This window comes from Monodon monoceros, unplaced genomic scaffold (assembly GCF_005190385.1).
Source record: "Monodon monoceros isolate NGI ecotype Baffin Bay Population unplaced genomic scaffold, NGI_Narwhal_1 Super_Scaffold_11, whole genome shotgun sequence".
Lineage (NCBI taxonomy): Eukaryota > Metazoa > Chordata > Mammalia > Artiodactyla > Monodontidae > Monodon > Monodon monoceros.
The window spans coordinates 129,812,416-129,828,762 of NW_021703767.1; the positions used below are offsets into that span (position 1 = coordinate 129,812,416).

Here is a 16,347-nt window from a genome sequence, read left to right on the forward strand (position 1 = left end):
AGACAAACTAGTGATAACTGCCATTTACTGGCTGCATGACCTTGAACAAGTTTCCTATCTTCTCAGAATCAGTTTATCTATAAAATAGGGATGACAGTACCTGTCTCAAAAGGCCATAGTGAGGACCAAGTGAGATAACTTGAATAAACGGGTCAGTGTGATGTCTGGATCAGAATAAGCACTCAAAAATATACTTAATATTTCTGTTAGCAATCATAATAATTACTACTGTACTTTAAATATACTACCCCAGATATGCAATAGTTCTTTGGAGCATTATTATTTCATTTTCAAGATTACCTACAGGCCCCTGTACTTTTTAAGGCATTATGGAGGGAAAGTTGTTATTAAATTACTTGATCCTAAATCTTTTTTCTATTAACTTCAGCCCTTGTACTATTCAATGTATATCATCAATATGTGTCACATAGAACGTCTACCTTCAAAAATAGTGTTCTATTGATTTAATCAGTATTCATAGTTTTTAATGTGCTCATTCAAAAATAACTATACCAATATATCGTATTTCTTAAACTGGATGGAGTACATCAGGGTATTATCATTATTATTATTTTATTCTTTACAATTTCTTTCCTAAAGTGTTTTTAAAAAGAAAAAATATAAAAGCCAAGATAACCACGATAGATGACATTTTAAAAAAATCATCTTAGGGGCTTCCCTGGTGGCGCAGTGGTTGAGAGTCCACCTGCCGATACAGGGGACACGGGTTCGTGTCCCGGTCCGGGAAGATCCCACATGCCGTGGAGCGGCTAGGCCCATGAGCCATGGCCGCTGAGCCTGCGCGTCCGGAGCCTGTATTCCGCAACGGGAGAGGCCACAACAGTGAGAGGCCCGCGTACCGCAAAAAAAAAAAAAAAAAAATCATCTTAACTATAAGCTTCTCTTTATTTCAACTTTATTCCTACAAAATACTATTACTTTGCAAGTCCATCTTATTTACTACATTTAAAATATCTCCCACTTAGGCATTTAGAATTTCAGCTCTTAGAAATGCTTCTTTACCTGAAACCAACCTAATGTTTTAAAATTTATGTTTGATGCCTATAAGGTACAGCTTATGAAACTGTTGGAAAAAAAGTTTCCATAAAACTCCATAAAAATAATTTAATCCCCATTCAATTATCTCCTCTGTATAGTTCTTAAATAAGCTCTAAAAGTGGTTCTAGAACTGTTGCTTACAGGCAAAAACTCATAAGCAACCATAATTCGCATTAATAGTGATGAAAAATCTGCAGAATTTCTAGCATCAAGCAAAATAGCGTAAGTCATTTATAGGCATATTCGATTAAAAAAACAACAAATTGTCCAGCTAAAAAAGTGTAAAAATTGTTGGATGAGATCTTGGTAGCAGCTGTATCATCAGCATTTGCCATCCTGCCAGTTGCTAAGGTGCTATTCAAATTAACAAGAATTTATCTGTTCAAACTAATTACCGCTTAAATTTCATCTCCTTCCCTGCAGGACTGTCCCACTTCAAATTCTCAAAGACCTTTTTGATGAGAAAAACTCAAGTTTACATGCCCTTTGTAACTAAATCATATTGAAAGTATCTCTAATTTTTTTTTAGTTTTATTTATTTTTGGCTGCGTTAGGTCTTCATTGCTGCGCAGGGGCTTTTCTCTAGTTGCGGCGAGCGGGGGCTACTCTTCATTGTGGTGTGCAGGCTCCTCACTGCGGTGGCTTCTCTTTGTTGCAGTACGCGGGCTCTAGGACATGCAGGCTTCAGCAGTTGTGACTCGCAGCCTCTAGAGCGCAGGCTCAGTAGTTGTGGCACACGGGCTTAGCTGCTCCGTGGCATGTGGGATCTTCCCGGACCAGGGCTCCAACCCATGTTCCCTGCATTGGCAGGCAGATTCTTAACCACTGCACCACCAGGGAAGTCCCTGTAATTCTGCTTCACTTAAACTCTAAAGTTGGCTTTACTTATTCTTATTCTATATCCTAATATTATACCACCAACAGAGCTTTTCTGCAACTTCTCAGTTTGTTCTTTTGAGAGAACTATACTAAGGGTTAAAAAGTCAAATTCAAGTTAACTGGCATTTTGGCTAGATTCACCTTTTTCAATGAGCTCCCTTGCTTCATGCTTTCAAACAACACTTAACGTTCTCACATTCTTTAATTTATTACTGGCAGCAAAACTGACAATCCATTTAAGATCATTTATGGATAAAATGAGAACAATCTTTTGGATGGTATGATTTTGACAAAAAATTGCAGGATTTGAGAGTCCAATGAGAGAAGACTACATCAAAATGACACTAAGAACAAAAAGCAGAATGAAGGGACTCAACACCACAAGCACCCAAGCAGATTACGGCCAGGCAATAAGCAAAATAATTTGCACACATAGCAAAATTAAGTCTATGTGCATGGCTTGTGTTAATTAAAAACTCAAACAGAGCACTTAGCCAGGGCTGAATGAGTATGCTCAGAAAAATAATACACTAGTGAATGAATGAAGGAATTGGCTTTAATCAAGGCTACTTGCCTTCAAAGCATACATTTTGCATGACCAACTGGAAATGATTTTTACACAAATATGACAACTTCCAGAGAGCAGATATTAACTTTCCAGCTTGACTCTATAAAATGAAAGAATGAACTCTTTCATTATTAACTCTGCTCTCAAATAATGAATTAAAAACATGAGGTTGTCTTGAAATGCATCAAAAAATAAGGTGAATAGAAAGATGGATAGATACGTGATAAATCAAGTATAGCAAGATATTAATGTGTAAATCTTGGAGATGAATATATGGGAGCCTAATGTAAATTTCTTTCAACTTGGCTATAGGTGAAAACTTTTAAATTGGGGGAAAACTACATTTGCCTTTATTTTCTGACCAAACTCGCCTACAAAAGAAACACAGTTTTTCTGCTACATTGTAAAACTACACCTGAAAATATGGTAGACATTCACATGATAGAAGCTAATTTATGAACTTAATACTTCCTCATACATCTATATCCTACTGAAAATGCAGGAGGAAGGAGAACGATTGCTAAGGCAAAGGCTAATCCTTAGTAATGACGGAAGAGAGAATCCCTTATTACTGGCTCCTTAAAGACCTAGTTTTTTTTTTTTTTTTTTTTTTAGTACTGATTACTTTTTTGTGTGTGTGTGTGTGGTATGCGGGCCTCTCACTGTTGTGGCCTCTCCCGTTGCGGAGCACAGGCTCCGGACGCGCAGGCTCAGCGGCCATGGCTCACGGGCCCAGCCGCTCCGCGGCATGTGGGATCTTCCCCGACCGCGGTGCGAACCCGTGTCCCCTGCATCGGCAGGCGGACTCTCAACCACTGCGCCATCAGGGAAGCCCTTAAACACCTAGTTTTATTTGTAACTAGATTCAAAACCTAAGTGAATTATATCACTAGGTTAGTTCAGTTTCAAATAAAAGGTAAAAAATATAAATGGTTAACAGAACATTAATTTTTACCCACATTAAAAAGCTACAACTAGACTGTCTTAGAATGTGCTGTGTATGAAAGAAAACTGATATGAACCTTAACCCTCTTTTTTAATTTTTAATTTTCATGTTTTAATATATAACTCAAGTATAGGCAAAAGCATTTCCTTCTAAATAAACAACAAATCAGTAATATGTAATGTGTATGACACCTACCATACAGGGATCTTTAAATAACTATAAAATAGATCACAAAGTAAGGTTTTAGTACACCCTATCTTAGCTTTCTTAACTTGCTGAAGAACCCGATAACTCCAGAAATAAATGTGGTAAGAAAGCCAGTGGTAACACCAAATTTCAGCTGACAATCACATCTCCAAATAATTGCCCAGAAGTTACAATATTGAAACCTCTGAATTGTCTGCCACATTAAAATAAACTTTCAAATACTTCTGCCACCATAGGGCAAAATAATCTAAGATCCCCTCATTCTCTTTAAAAAAATCCATTCCTCTCCAATTAGAAACTGAATATATATTCATGAAATAAAAGGGCAAGAGAAATTCAAAAGCAACCCCTAAATCTGAAGAAACACTTAGTATGATCTCAATGGGGGGAGAAGCAAGCATATATACCACAGCAGTTAATTTTGCTGGCTTTTTCTCTTCAATGTAAATCAGATATTGAAAAAGATACCTATCTCTTCATATTTTAGATTCAATCTGAGGGAATAATTCTTATTTCTCACAAAATAGACGTCTATCTGTTGTAAAAAAAAAAAATTAATGTTTTTGCCAGGAAAGATGCACGGTTATTACTCTTCCCTTTCCAAAACTTAAAAATGCCTTAAAATATTCACCTGGAGAAAAACAAAAAAACAACTAAGAAATGTGTTCACTTAAGCAATTCTGTGAAATCAGTGGTACTGATCACTTACACATTTTTAGTTTGCACACATTCTTAAAACTTTCTAGACACAATTTCTATTTCATTTTATCTTTGAAGCTAACTTGGCTTATGCAAAAACAAAATGTACTAGTTCAATAAACTATTCTTCAGCTCACAAACAGGCACTTAATAATCTTGCTCTAATATGCTAAATAGACCCTAATGGTAAAAAATTCCACATTTTAGCTTGTTTTTCTTAACAATAAACGCATAATGGGGGACTAAATTTCCTAAGCATATAACAAATATAACTTGAATAAAGTTTTACAGTAAGCATCTTAATACCCAAACCCTGTGCTCTTTATACTAGTAAAAGACAAACAGTTTAAGTGGCTGCAATTTCCCTTTCTTTCACCCAATACAAAATAGCAACAACAGTAGGCTTCTAGTTTGGCTCTTTCCGAAAAATCCCTATTATTCCTAACTCTGCCATAGTGCTTCACAGTTTACAGAACACTCCCAAATCTACCAGTTATCTTAAAAAAAAAAAAAAAAAAAGGAAAATTCTACTTTTAAAATTAAACTCAGTCCTATTAGTTTGGGGAGAGAAATGGCTTATCGAGAGAAATGGCTTATCTACTCTAAGATTTGATAAACATCCAAAATACATTCTGTACAAGTCTGAGGGAGAGAGAAACCCCACAGCACTAGTAAGAGAATTTAAATTTTAATATAATTAGTACAGAATTTATTACACATTAGAGAAAGTCTAATCATAACCTTATCAATCCTTGCATTATGTTTCACAACTATACTTGGCAAAATCAGAACATTAAAATAATTTAGATTGCTTTAGGGATTTTGTTTTCAATTTGTTCATCAAAAGGTCAAATTCTTATTGATCAACTGCAAAAAAGATATTACCAATGGGCATGTGCTAAATATGTGAACACTGCTTAAGCAGTGTGGCCTACTTCTACCGGCAACTTAAGTTCTGAAACTATAAAAACCCCACTGATTTCAGACTTTATTTTAGAGATCACTCTTCCTCTTAAGTAGTCCATAAAAGTACAAGTAAAACTCAAATATGTAGGCTGCTGAATAAACTTAAGAGCATCTGAAAAGAACTACTAGCAAATTATGCTCAGCTTTATTGACTGAACCATACTTAAATGTAACTTTGCACAGGTAACTGTGTCTTAAGTTTGCAAAAATGATCACAACCATGTTGGCTTAAGTTACTTGCTACAAAGATATCCCCTAAATCAGTGATTCTCAAAGGAGTTCCCAGAACTAAGAATCACACCATATGACAAGAGACGTTACTGACTGGCATGTTCTAAGCATGTGTGAACACTGCTGAAGCAGAAAAACATGCTGAAAACACTGATTAAAATTCTGAATTAAAGTAATGGTTGTGGGGGTGGAGGTGGGGGGGGGGAATGCTGATCCTTGAGACACTATGATTAGAAACACTACTAGGATTTACTGGATGGGGCTAGATACCCCTTAATGTATAAGACAGTCCCATAGATTGAAGAATTGTCCTCAAGTGACTTTCAAATATCCAAGTGGTCATTCACATAGATAAAAGCCTATTTATAGTTAACCCCAGAATTTAGTTTTATGTTAAAATACAAATCACAAAGTATGTTTTGCAGTTTAATATGCACATAATTTTCCAGGAATACATATATCATATAAACTGAGAGATTATACTTTGAATTCTCATGGCTTTTCAGAGTATATTTTGTCTTCATTTTTTTATATTTCTTATTGTTTTTTCTTTCAGTACTTTAAAGTTGTCACTCAGCTGTCTTCTTGCTTGCATGGTTTCTCTGCTGTAACTCTTACCTTTGTTCCTCTGTAATGCTTCTCTTTGGCTACCTTCAAGAGTTTCTCTTTGTCCTTTGCTTACATCAGCTTGAATTTGCTATGTCTAGGTATGTTTTGTGTTGGTTTTTTAAGGGGCAGGTATTTATCCTGCTTGGTGTTCTCTAAGCTTCTTGCACCTGTGGTTTAATGCCTGATATTAATTTGGGGAAATTTTCTATTATTTCCTCAAATATTTCAATATTTCTTCTGCTCTGTTCTCTTCTGGGATTCTAACTATGCATGTATTTATAATAAATGTTTGATATTATCCCCAAGATCTTGTTCTTTTTTTGAACTCTTTTTTGTGTTTCAGTTGGATAATTTCTGACATCTACAAGTTCACTGATTCTTTCCTTGGTTGTGTCAAATCTATTGATGAGCCCAAAGGCATTCTGCAGCTCTTTACTATGTAATGAAACTTCTAACATTTCCTTTTGATTCTTTCTTATAGTTTGTCTCTCAGCTGAAATTACCCACCTGATCTTGTACATTGTCCACTTTTCATACCTTTAACATATTAATTATAGTCATTTTAAATTCCTTACCAGATAGTAGCATCTGCGTTAATCAAAGAGTATTTCTGATGATTGCTCTTTCTCTTGGGAACTTTTTTTTGCCTTTTGTATGACTTGTAATTTTTTGTTGAAAGCTGGACATGTATAAGACAGTAGAGATAGAGGTAAATAATTTTTGTGACAGGAAATGGGCACACCTTTTCTTTGCTAGGTCTTTAGTGCTAGGGCTGGGTTTATGATTTTGCTGTTGCTACAGTTATCCTCAGTGTACCACAGCCTTCGAATATCTAAACAATAGCTTGTGCCTACGGTGGGGGGTGGTTTACTAAAGCAATGTCTATTTGATTCTTTGCCCTGAGCCTCTTTGCATAATCTTGTTCTTCACCTTGTACTATTTTGCAGTTGCTTATTATTCACAGCTTCTTAGCTTGATGGCAGTGAGTTGTGGGTACAGTCTCTGTTGTTCTGATTAAGGTTTACTCTTAGACATACACTGTGTCTCTGGATCACAGGGGTGTGATCTTCCTGTTTCCCCAGGCTGCAGTTTGGGGCTCAGTGCCCCTCCCCCAAGAGAAGATTCTTTCCCCCTACTTTTGTCTTCCCCCAGCTCAATGAATGCTCACCAGCAGGGCCTGCTAGCAGAGATGCCCTTCCCTCCACAGATTAAGGCTTTTGTTCCATAGAACAGACAGAGGGGAAGACTCAGAGCACAGTTTTCTTGCCCCTCCAGAAAGTTCTGCTGCTCTTCTCCTCCTTTAGGTCAGCACCACAGCAGACACTCCCCAGAGCTCAACCCAGTCTTTTCTAGGAGTACCCAGTGAGGTTTGTAGGTAAAGAGATTGGAAGAAGGTGCACCCAGGCTTCCTTTTCTTGTCAACTATTCTAGCTGAACACTTCTTAACAGTGTCCAGCTGTGTCTACTGAAGGTGAATGTCAGTTCATACATACTCTTTCTCTCCTTAAACTTTGGGCCAGTGGTTTGCTCTGTGGCCTCAGCTTTTTAATAGGTTTCAAAAAAAATGTCATGAATTTGAAGTTAGTCCAGTTCTTTTTTGTTCTAACAGTGGAAGCAAAGCTTCTTTTTGTCCCAGGGCCAAAGCCAGAAGGTGGTTATATTATTTATAAACTATTATTTCAGGATAGTAAAGGGGCTGTTACTAATTATTTGAAATAAAAAGTTGGCCTTTATTGGGTTTGATAAAGTTGAGATACACTGACTTAAAGGATCTCTTTCAAAACAACTCCCCTTTAACCACTAATAAGTATTACAGTTAACATTTAGGCCTAAAACTACAGTATTAGTAGCAACAAAATTTTTGCTAGTTTATCTGCTTAGCCTTACTTCTATTTTACCAATTTTAAGTATTTCAATCAGAAAAGAAGGGGAAAGGTATGTGCGAAGGAAACCTCAAATTCACCTGTGTAAATAGAACTGGTTGAGGAATGGAGCCAAATTAGTTAAAACATTTTATTTCAACCAGAATTTAACAGCTACTGAGAACCTGACTCCACTACCAACCTTTTTACAAATTCAGTAATATAGCCAGTATTGTTTCGGTCCACCTAAGCAACCAGCTTCCATTTTGTGGATAAAGTTAATTCTTACAAATAAGAATTTATGCTTTCCATAATTCCATAACTTTCCCTCTCATACCATTCATATATTTTAGACTATTTACTACTGCCACTTTAGAAAAACAGGAATATCCATTACCTCCCAGTGGAATACAAATTGTGGTATTTTCCATGAACTGCACTACAGCTTTACATTCCTCTCTCTTAACCTTCTGACTCCTCTTTTCCTCCCTTAATAGGTTCTACTTCCTGTTTTCAAACAAGTATAATGTAATATTTCTAAACAAGGATGGACTTATGTTCCATTGTGATATTAATCGCAAAAACCAAGTTTGAGACATAGCTGCTTAAACTGTTTCACATTACATTTAAAATGTTAACAAGATCTTACGTTATATCCTAAATTAAGTCAAACAATAAAGCACTTTCTGAAGACTAGTGAAATCAAGTCTTTTGGGGATACCCAATTACTGACAAGTAATTTTCTAAATTTCCTTTTTTTTTTTTTAAAGGCAAGTTCTGTTTCATATTCCCATAAACTCACAGAGTACTGGTAACATAACTACAAAACCTGACCACCGTGAGTAATTTCCTTAACCTCTGCTGACAGTACTTTCAAACCTAGAAATCTACCAGATCCATCAAGCAAGAAAGAAAACACAGTAAGACAATCCTCGGGACAGGTTCTGAAGAATATTCTGAAATTTAACTTTTTACCCAAGACACTATATTCCAAGACGCTCAAAATAACCCTACAGTATAAAGTCCTTCACAGTGAGGCAACAGCATCAGGTAGAGGCCCTGAGAGAAATCAAGGTCGGGTCAAAGGGAAAAGCAGAGAGGGGAATTGAGAAATCATTACTTCAGGAAACCATCGCCACATCTGGGGAAGATTTCTAATTTTCTCCCCTAAGCAAATGATAAAGGTAACAATCTCAAGACAAGAGTGGTTAACTTAACATCCTATAGTAAGGAGACAATTTAAGGGAATACACTCTTCTTACGTGCCCTAAGTAAAATCCGCGTTTAACAGCCTCTTAACTAAGCGTCTAAGTCCTATTTCATCCACTCCAAAGGCCGCATTCAGAGGCAAAATCACAGCAGCGAAGGAAAGGCCCCTGTGAATAAGCTACCTTGCAAAAAGGAAAAGCTGTGGACGAAAACTTCATTTTGGATAAGGGAGGGACTAGAGAAGAAACCACGCGGATGCTCCCCAGTTCCTAACAAAACGAAACAAAGCTAAGCAAATAAAGTCTATGCAGGGCGTGGGAGGAAGGAGGGTCGCCCACCCAAGGAAACAAGAGTTCCCGGCCTCCAGCGGGAAGAGTGCTCAGACTAGGAAGCTGGAAGGGAATCCCGAGGGCGGAGCCCAGAAAGGAATAAGGGCTGTGCGGGGTAAAGATGTGCAGAGTGGAGTGGGGGACCGTGGTGGGTAGAAAATCAGAAAACGAGGCAAAAAGAGGGGTGGGGCTGAACAAGGCAGGGCCCTGGGCGACTGTCACTCAGAACCGCGGGGGGCGGGCGGGGTCGGAGAGCAGGAACCAGACCAGCAGTCTGGGGGGAAGGTAATCTGCTTTCCTTAACTGAAGGAAGTTGCGGCCTAGACACCACCCCTCCTTCTCCCTGCTGATGGTCCCCCAAGTCCCCGCGGCGTGGCAAGGGGGTAAAGCAGAGCTCCAGAGTTCGGTGCCCGTAGTGATTTACCTTCGCGGGAGGCTGGAGAGGCTCCAGCCCGAGCTCCTCCCGCCGCCGGCTCAACGTCCAGAGTGGGATGAGGCGCCCTCCGGCCTCCTCCCCCTCGCCACTTCCCCTTTCCCCCGCGAGGGCCCTGTAGCTCTGCTCCCGCGGGGTCCTGATGCCGCGGCGGCGCTGCCTCCCCGCCCCCTCCGGCCCCTTCACCCCCTCCGCCTCCTCCCTCTGCCTCTCAGAAGCTCACTCTGGAGGCCGCCATCTTCGCACAGGCTTTGAGCGACCGCGTTCCAATACGCCTGCGTCGGCCCCGCCCAGGCTGTCACAAGACCCGGTCAGCTGATTTCAATTCTTCCGCTTTCTGCGCCGCCCTCTCGCATCCAGCCCTCCGCGTCTTATTCGCCCACTTTCAATGAAATTCCGCGTTCCGCCCGCTACTCTGCTAGCTGATTCGCCCGCCCTCACGCAATGCAGTTAGGCATGCGCAGAACGTCGAGGCCGGCAGTGGGATTTGCAGTCCCTGCAGCGCGGGAAGGGAACCCGTCTTTCAGCGTGTGGCTGAGTCCCGCCAGTGGTCGTCACGCGGCACGGGTTTTGCACTCCTAATCCCCTGAGGTCTTGTTTTAAAGCATTTACCTAGTCTTGACTTAAAGTGCCATGGAGTATCCTCGAGGCAGTCTATACCCGGTTTGGTGGATCGCGAGCCGGCAGTTTCACTTGCTGTTGACACTCCCAGAAGACAGCTGAAAAGGGTTTAAATATCGGTTGGTTTGGGAAGTCACGGAGACCAAAGCTTCGGAAATACCGACAGCCTTTTGCTGGTGGGAGTGTCAGAATAGTACTGATAGCTCCCTTTTATTGCTGATCACGTGTCAAGGGGTTTACTTAGTTAATCCTAAACTCTGTGAAGTAGGAATTATCTTTGTGTTGCAGATAAATTGAGGCCCCTCTCCACAGCAGTGGACCCAAGCAATCTCACTCTAGGACCTGTACCTTCGATGCTATCTCCCTGAACGTATATGGAAGCTGGGGGAGGGGAATCACGTTACAGAAAAGAGGTGATAGTATGTGTTACCTGTGGGTAAGGGTTTAATTAAGTTCAGTCTCCACTCTCAGACCTGAAATCTAAAGACCACAGTTCAAAAATAATTTGAAGTTAATCCAGTTCTTTTTGGTTTTAACAGTGCAAACTTTAAAATTCTGCTGCAAACTTCAAAACATGGGTGGTGCAGGTGGCTGGCATGAATTCATTTTTTTAATGAGGGTTAAAGGTCTCTGGTAAGAGGTTTAATCCTCAGTAGAGCAATCCTGAAATAGTATAATATCTTCTTTGGCGGTCCTTGCACTGGTTGGCTCGTTTTTAGAGATGGCAATTGCAGGATGAAGAATGTAGACAATGGCTGTTACAGATTTTGTTTCCTGACTGTTTTGACCCTTTGCCCTACCTTGAGGTAGAAAAAGACTGCATTTATCCTTACAGTAGACTTTCCTGTATTCCATCAGTAAGATAAGGTACATCTAAGGGGTGGCACCAGGAATAGCTGGGTGTGGGAATACTGTTTCGGAAACAAACTTGGACCCGCTGGCTGCGGTGCATAGTAAAGCCAATGTACTGACACCAGGTTGTGGGGAAGGAAAGTGCAGTGTTTATTGTAGGTGTCAAATACGGAGTGCAGGCCCCTAATGCTCAAAAGACCTGAACTCCCCTGTGGCTTTCAGGGAAAGGTTTTTAAAGGCAGGGTGAGGGAGAGGGTTGTGGAGTGTGTGATCAGCTCAGGGACATTCTTCTGATTGTTTGGTGGTGAGGTAATCAGGAGTCAACATCATCAACCTTCTGGTTCCAATCCATCTGGGGTCTGCATGCTTGTAGGCAGTGTACAGTTAACCTCTTCCACCTGGTGGGGGTTTCAGTATCTGCAAAACAGCTTAAAGGATATGTCTCAGAATATTATCTATAGCCCTTGAGAAGGAACTAAAGGTCCTTGACTTTGTTTAATGGCTAAACTATTATTATTTTGTCTTGGTTGACTGTTTTCCTTTGTTTCTGCAGCTTCTCACTTCTTTGATTAAATTTATTCTTTGAAACTGTGGGAAGGCCTAGGAGGCTAAAGTTTTTTTTTCACAAACAAGAGGCAGGCAGAGGACTTGAGGGGGCAAGTAATCTGTCCCAGGAAGGCCCCATAGGGTCCTGCTTGGTTACAACAGGACCTGAAATACAGTATAAAGGGAGGAGAAGGAGAAAGAAATAGGAGGGCTGAGTTAAGGGGCCTTCTTTGGTTTATCCCAGGGAAACAGAAATTTGTGTTTATGTAGCATTTTATAGCTTACAAAGCCTTCCAGTAATCCCAGAAGTAGATATGGGACGTATTATTTTTATTTTATAGAGGAAACAAACCGAGAGAGTCTAAGAAACTTACCCAGGGTAACCTAACTCCTAAAAGTTGAGCTGAGATTTAGCTACAGGACTTGTAACATCAAGGCCAGTGAACTATTAAACCTCCACACTACCTCTCTGTTCAATATTTGGGAAAAATAAAATCCATACTTGGAGCTAGGAAGAGCCTTAGGCATCATGAATTTCCCCTCCTCCCCCGCCTTGACCCACCCCTCCTAAATTCCACTAAAGTGGGATATTCCCTGGCTTCCAAGGCATTTTTTTCATTGCAGTTTTAGAAACCACTTTCTTTGTATTCAGCCAACTTGCCCTCTATTTCACGAGTAGTTTTATTTATTTATTTTTGCCTATTCCTCTTCTGTGACACCCCTTTTAAGTATTTGCCAATACAGCAAATCCTCGTATCTACCCCACTCTCCTCTGCTTATTATCTCTCTGCTTAACCACCCTGGCCACACCCTCTGTCTTCAGAAGCCATATTCCTAGTGCTTTCCACTGTTGCTTACAGGATGTGGTTTCAAGCCTTTTCACAATTCCCCTGGTTGCTGTTAATTGATTTGCACATGTTAGTATCCTTCTCAAAACACTAGCACTATGGATATGTATAGCTGATTCACTTGGTTATACAGCAGAAACTAACACACCATTGTAAAACAATTACACTCCAATAAAGATGTTAAAAAAAAAAAACCAAAAAAGACTAGCACTAAGCATGAGAGTCAGGAAGGGTAGGAGGACTTGTCTCTTCTTTCCCTAGTCCTTGCCCGCCTTTTAATTTTTTTTATTTTATTTATTATTTATTTATTTATTTTGTGGTACGCGGGCCTCTCACTGTTGTGGCCTCTCCCGTTGCGGAGCACAGGCTCCGGACGCGCAGGCTCAGCAGCCATGGCTCAGGGGCCTAGCCGCTCCGCGGCATGTGGGATCTTCCTGGACCGGGGCACGAACCCGTGTCCCCTGCATCGGCAGGTAGACTCTCAAAGACTGCGCCACCAGGGAAGCCCCCGCCTCTTTAAAAAGAGTGACAAATACAAGGCATGACCCTCAAATTTCTCTTTCTGGATTTATCTTTTTATTCAGAATCCGAGTTTGCATTAGCTTTTCTGATACTTTCATAGTGCACACATATCAAATTTACAAAGTATGTGATATATATTTACAACATTTCACAGCTTTTTAGATATCAATAGCTTTTATAAGTGGCATACGTTAGTATAAAAGACAGGAGAGGTTTAAGATTTTAGACGTAAGACAAACACCTGCGTGTCAAGCTCCCTATTGTTGTTAAATGGACCTGCCTAATTATATCAAAGCCCAGATCCTAAATGAATCCCTAAGAACTCTGCATAATTCAGCAGGATTTGAACTGTTTCAAGTATAGTAACCACTAACCCCATACTACCGAATACTTTAAAGTTAAAATACCAGATATAATATGAAAAAATCTAAAATATTGCATTAAAATTTTTATATTGATTACATGTTGAAAAAATATTTTAGATATATATTCAGTTAAATAAAAGACATTATTAAAATTAACTTCACTTGTTTCTTTTCTTTTTTTTTTTTTTTTTTGCGGTACGTGGGCCTCTCACTGTTGTGGCCTCTCCCGTTGCGGAGCACAGGCTCCGGACGCGCATGCTCAGCGGCCATGGCTCACGGGCCCAGCCACTCCGCGGCATGTGGGATCCTCCCGGACCGGGGCACGAACCCGTGTCCCCTGCATCGGCAGGTGGACTCTCAACCACTGCACCACCAGGGAAGCCCCCACTGGTTTCTTTTTTTAAAATGTAGCTACTAGAAAATGTAAAATTGTATATGTGGTTCCTGTTAAACTTCTCTTGGATGGTGCTGATTAGAGGGTCTTGTGCAGACACATACTGTTAGAAAATACTTTCCAGTTGAGCTGGCAAGCTTGAAGTTCCCACAGAATCATTTTCTATTGGACTTCATTTTTTTGTTATTGTTTTAGAAAATTTTATTTTATTGAAGTATAGTTGATTTACAATGCTGTGTTAATTTCTGCTGTACTCAGTGATTCAGTTATATGTGTGTGTGTGTGTGTATATATTCTTTTTCATATTCTTTTGCATTATGGTTTATTACAGGATATTGAAATAGTTCCCTGTGCTATACACTAGGACCTTGTTGTTTATCCATTCTACATATAATAGTTTGCATCTGCTAATCCCAAACTCCCAATCCATCCCTTCCTCACCCCCGTCCTTGACAACCACAACTTTGTTCTCTATATCTGTGAATTTGTTTCTGTTTCGTAGATAAGTTCATTTGTGTCATATTTTAGATTCCACATATAAGTTATATCATATGGTATTTGTCTTTCTCTTTCTGACTTACTTCACTTAGCATGATCTCTAGTGGACTTCATTTTAATTTCTTATGTGGTTGTTATTTGTCTCCTGTAGTTTGTCTCAAGGTTTATCTCACCACATATATTTAGTTTTTGTGTTTCTCTATACCTTACTAATATATAGGCTTGAAATTATTGACATTTGGCAAATTGACATGAGAATCCCTTGACATATATACATATGTATCTGTATATATGTATGTAGTTTCCAGAGCAGAATTTGCCACCCTAAAATATGTTCCTTGGCATATTAATTGTTTTAAGCTGGTTATTTTCTGAGAAACAGCACACATTAGAAGTGCTCTAAAAACCAAGTAGGACTTGCACTTTTGTAAGAAACATTACATTTGTAAGGGAAATCTCCATTTGTAAGGGCATCCCCCTCTCTGACTCTGGAAGAGGAGGATGACCAAATCTCTAGAAACTCTTATCAATGGAATAGGCGATGACTTAAATCTGTAACAAAATCATCCTTGTTTACTGTGCTTTTCCTGCAACCTCTCTTAACTGGCTCTCCTCATTCTCGACTTACTTTTATCTTTAGCTGAGGATGGTATTTAAGGTAAGGGCTTCAGCCATTTTGACAGGTTACTCAGTTTTCTTAGGTCTCTCCCATGTAAACATGTTATTAAACTCTGATCTTCTCCTGTTAATTTGTCTCATGTCCATTTAATGCTTAGACCATCCAGAAGAATCTAGAAGGGAAGGGGAAAATTTCTTCCTCCCCAATACTTCCAATCAATTACAGGAAATTATTTAGTTCTGACTATATTATCAGAGTCGGATAAAGAGGGAAAATGAAATACCTTTTCTGTGGTTTAACAATTTGAAACTGTTATTGAAATATTAACTGATTAAGGAAAAGGCCTTTCTGTGTCCATCTCTCTTAATAAAATTAACCTTAACTGCTATTTTTGCAAAAAATGGTTACCGAACTTAACTTGGGTTCACTCACTGCTGTGCAATAAAGCCAATCTACTGACTCTGGGTTGTGGTGAAGGAAAGTACAGCCTTTATTGCAGGGTGCCAAGCAAGGAGCATGGGCAGCTAATGCTCAAAAGACCCAAACTTCCTAATGGTTTTCAGGGAAATGCTTTTAGAGGAAACATTTGTTGTAGAGCTGCAGGGTGCATGACTTTCTTCTGGTTGGTTGGTGGTGAGGTAACAGTGTGACGTTTCAGGAGTCTTAATCATTGACCTGCTGGTTCCAACCAGTCTGGGGTCTACGTGCTTGTGGTCAGCATGCAGTCACCATCCTCCAGCTGTGTGGTGGTCTTAGTTTCTGCAGAAAAACTCAAAGATATGCATCTGATTGTTATGCATATTTCTTGGGGAGGAACTAGGATTCTGTTTTATTGCTGAACTATAGTTTAAGCTATCATTACTTTTCTTGCTTGGCTGATTTTCCTTTGTTTCTGCATTCCTTCATTCTCTAATTAGTAACTGCTTGGGTCTGTTCTTTGGAACTCAGGGAAGGGCTAGGAGACAAAAGCCTTTTTCTACAAACAAGAAAGGGAGGACATGGACAGGCTTTTGTACCCAGGAGGCCCCCTCAGTTTCCTGCTCAATTTCAATATGAAGATTTTCCAGTTCGTATTCTTACTAGTT

At 39.7% G+C, this 16,347-nt stretch overlaps 1 protein-coding gene across 3 annotated transcripts in view; it reads right to left on the bottom strand.

The window, feature by feature from the left end:
• Positions 1–10,264, bottom strand: part of DNAJC13 (DnaJ heat shock protein family (Hsp40) member C13) — a 122,653-nt gene extending 112,389 nt beyond the window's left edge. The window contains exon 1 of one of the 3 annotated variants that reach the window (XM_029214355.1): positions 9,989–10,264. The gene's annotated coding sequence lies outside the window, so the exon portion shown is untranslated. The remainder of the gene's footprint in view (positions 1–9,988) is intronic. The other 2 variants (XM_029214354.1, XM_029214352.1) reach the window with 2 other exon arrangements.
• Positions 10,265–16,347: the final 6,083 nt, after the last annotated feature.